This window comes from Geospiza fortis, unplaced genomic scaffold (assembly GCF_000277835.1).
Source record: "Geospiza fortis unplaced genomic scaffold, GeoFor_1.0 scaffold171, whole genome shotgun sequence".
Lineage (NCBI taxonomy): Eukaryota > Metazoa > Chordata > Aves > Passeriformes > Thraupidae > Geospiza > Geospiza fortis.
The window spans coordinates 4,831,578-4,835,575 of NW_005054313.1; positions in this window are offsets into that span (position 1 = coordinate 4,831,578).

The window sequence follows — 3,998 nt, forward strand, 5'->3', positions numbered from 1 at the left end:
GCTGCCCTGAGAGGAGGGCGGCCCGAGCGCCGCTCTGCCCGCCGGGCTCCCGGTGTCAGCAGCACGGAACAGACACTTCGGCCGGTTCCAATGAGCAGCGTGTGGCAGCTTATCACAGCATCGGTTCGGTTCTGACTCCAGCTTATCACACGATCGGTTTGGTTCAAACCTCAGCTTATCATAGAATCGGTTCGGTTCTCACCTCAGCTTATCACAGGATCGGTTCGGTTCTCACCTCAGCTTATCACAGCATCGGTTCGGTTCAGATCTCAGCTTATCACAGGATCGGTTCGGTTCAGATCTCAGCTTATCACAGGATCGGTTCGGTGACAGAGACCACTGAGTCCACCAAACACCACCATGTCAACTGGACCATAGCACTGAGTGCTACATCTAATTCTCCTTAAACCCTTCCAGGGACGGTGACTTCACCACCTCCCTGGTCAGCCCATTCCAATATCTAATCACCCTTCCTGTGAAGAAATTCTTCCAAATGTCCAATTTAAACCTCCCAATTATGAAAAATATTATTCCTAAAGAGTGGGTGGGAACATCAGGAGGTCCATCATGGCTGAGAGGATTCCAGAGGGCTGATCGGAGGTGATACCCATAATAACCCTGGTAGTGTTTTGTCCTCTTGGGAAGGTTTTCACTAGGAAGCTTGTATTTCAGTTCAAATGTAGTTTTTGCGGTTCTTTTTCTAGTAAGGGTGGAGAAGAAACTGAAACAATCCCCTCCAAGCTATGTGTTTCCAATGAAAATGTATCCCTCTGTCTCCTACATGCATCTGGACAGAAAATCATGCTGAATTTCAAAGCTATACATTGATTAATTATCAGAAAAAGAGAAAAGCCCAACAGGAACAAACTGAGATTACTATTTTAAAAAGTATTAAAAGTCGGCATTTCCTTGAAGCTAAGATGAAAGATATGGACTGGTAGTTTTTAAAGTTCACTTTACAAATGAATTGGTTAAGAATATTTCAGTTAAGAACTGCTCATATAAAAACATCACATTGCATTGTAGAAGCATGAAAAACTTGTAAGCTTTGCAGACCAAAAATGTACATTTAATAAGCATAGGAAAAGCTGCTGGTAAAGTTGATGGAACTTGAATAAATGCTCAAAAAAAGCTAGCTTTGACTTCTTTTTTAATTATTATTTTTCATGGTTCAGAGTTTAAAATCCTTCTCTTTGCCTTAGGTGGTGTATAAATACATGCTGTGTGTAAAATGATTCGTAGAGCACAAACCCTCAGGCATGTGCAGGGTTAATTGTTGATGATTGCATTGAAATCAAGAGGACTATTCATAGTGCACACCTATGTGCAAAATACATGACTTTTGTATTTTGCACATGTTACTGATCACCAGTAACTCTCCCAACACTTTTTTTTCCTTTTAAGCACTGTGTTATTTAGTATATCATTTGCATTATATGAGATGAAGTAGAGAAAGCAAATCCACAGAAGTAAGGAATGTCTACCATATAAGCATAAACTTGGCAAGGTGTCTTGTTGTGCCTTTTCCCTGCTTTCATCTGCCTTCTTTTTTCATCAGCTAGAGGAAAAACTTTGAAGTGTGGTTGTAAAACAACTGCAGATGTAACACTGAAAGGCTGCGTTTCAGTTGTTTCTCTATGTTTCATATCAACTGCTCTCACCATATCAAGCAACATTCTAATTGTCATTCCTCTGAGTTCTCCTTGGCATCTGACAGGCAAGTGGTATTCTTTCTGGCTCATTTCACATCTCTGGAAATAAAGAGTTCCAGAATAGAAAATGGGTTGATTGTGTATGAGCCAAAATAGAATCCAAAATAGAAGAGCTTGTGCTCTTCACCATGTTCTCTGCACTGGGCAAGGAGTGTGTAGTAGTAGATGATGCAAATGATGCCAAATTAAACAGGTGTAATGAGAAACAAATAAACCACTCTTACCCAGTCATTTTCTGTGAGGATTAAACCTACTTTGTCATAATTAGCAGAGATTATGTATTATCTGTCACATGTCACACAGGCTGACCAGGGCACCACCAAGGAGCAGGGGGACCAGTGTGCCAAAGCAGAGGGGGCAGTGCCAGTGTGCTCTGTGCCCACAGCTGCAGCACGTGGCTGCCAGTGCCTGTGAACAGGGAAAGGAGTTGTGTCTGAAGCTTTAGTGATGGCAGGTTTTGAATTCTCTTCTCTCCCCACCATCAGTCTCAGCCCCTGCCCTGTCCTTCTCATCATTCCTTGTTAGAGAGGCTTGCCAAAGCAGGAGACACTTTAGGACTAAGGAAATAAACCGTATGGATCTGTGAAATAATACAGAAAAGATTTCACAGAAATAAACACATTTATCACATAAACAGAAGGATATCTTGTAAAACAAACACATTTGAACACAATTAGATGTATCATTATACCCCAAAAGCCATATGTAGATAAATCACACAAACAGTCAGGGTTTTGACCTGCACCTTCTTCATGCTGTTGTCTCTAATTAGAGCTCCTTTTCTGGTCTCACTGCTTGACAGACACTTCCCTTTCAGCAAGTTTAAAATATTCACTGCTTTTGTACTGTTCAGCACTTTTGACTGAATGAGAAATGTGTAGAATCTTAGCAATGGATGAACGTTTACAATGTGTTGTGAGAAATGTTTGAGTAGAATGGAAGTAAACAGCAGGAAGGGTACATGGAGACAAAGTCCACGTTTCCATTGCTTTGAGAACATTACACAGGCAATGAACTGTTGAATTAATTCCAGACTGGGATGGAATATAAAACCACATTGAAGTAAGAATTGATCTTTTCATTTTTCTCTATCAGCACTATTCTGTAGTTTTGAGGTTCCTGTTACTGTACATACCCATCTGATGAAGATGGCAGGAGAAGAGGCTACTCTACGCTTCCTTGTGGAAGCTGCTTGCCTTCTGCGCTTCTAAAATGAGGGATGATCTGTTTATTATAATAGTTTTCCTTGTAGGTCACCAAGCAACATGTAAATAAGGCTGTTTCCTTCTTACATGCTACTATGCTTAAAAGGTTTTTATCCAAAATATCCTGTAATTCCTAACTCTGGCTCAGCTCCAAGAATTACCAAGTCTGGTAAAAAGTGAGGATTCTGGGGCTATCAGTACATTTCTAGAATTTATTTTCATTGCTCTAGATGTGGAAGACTAATTTATAGAAGTGAATCTGATGTAAACTAGGGCATCATTTTATCTAAATTATATGCAAAGGCTTGACTATAATATACAGTGGCTGCTAAGGGAAAAAAATTACAATTCTTTTTAGTGCTTGTTGTTAAATTAATTATCATTCTCTTTTTGTGTGTCTTCACAATTTATGCTATAGTACTGTGTATATATTCATTGATAAAGGAATTAACAGTTCAGCTGTGTTCCTGCTTTTCACTTGTGAAAGCACTGGTCCTTTTCATCTCTTCAGATAGGAGTTTTTACCCATTTTTAGCAGTCAGCAAGAACTGACATTTCTAATGTTTAAGTATTTTCGTCTGCTCCCTGATTGTGTGCATTTGTGACTACAGAATGATGAGCTCTTTTCTGAAGAAAGAACACTGTGATTTATTTTGGAAGCAGCTTCTGTAGTTCTGAACAGCGCTACCGCTGCAATCCTTTGTTCTGCCGCGAACTGCTGAAAATGTCTTCCTCCGATCCCTGGGGATTTGTTGCTATTCTGCGCCTACAAGGGCTAAATATTAATATTGAAAACGTTCAGAAATAGCTTACATGCTCATTGTCATTAGTGCTTTTTTAAATCCTAAATTTTAAAGAGCAGGATGTGCTATAATTAAACTTTCCACGTCCTCTCTTTGTCGTAAGAATCACTGCCGACAGTGCCTTTGCTGGGAGAGGCTTTGAGCAGATGACAGGCAGTGATTCACAAGCCGCCTGTGCGGGACCGGCTTTCCGCTCGCTGTCAGTCCGGCTGTGAGCGCAGCCTCCCGGGCCCCGTGGGTGCCGCCAGGGCCCGGTGAGCGCCGCCAGGGCCCGGTGG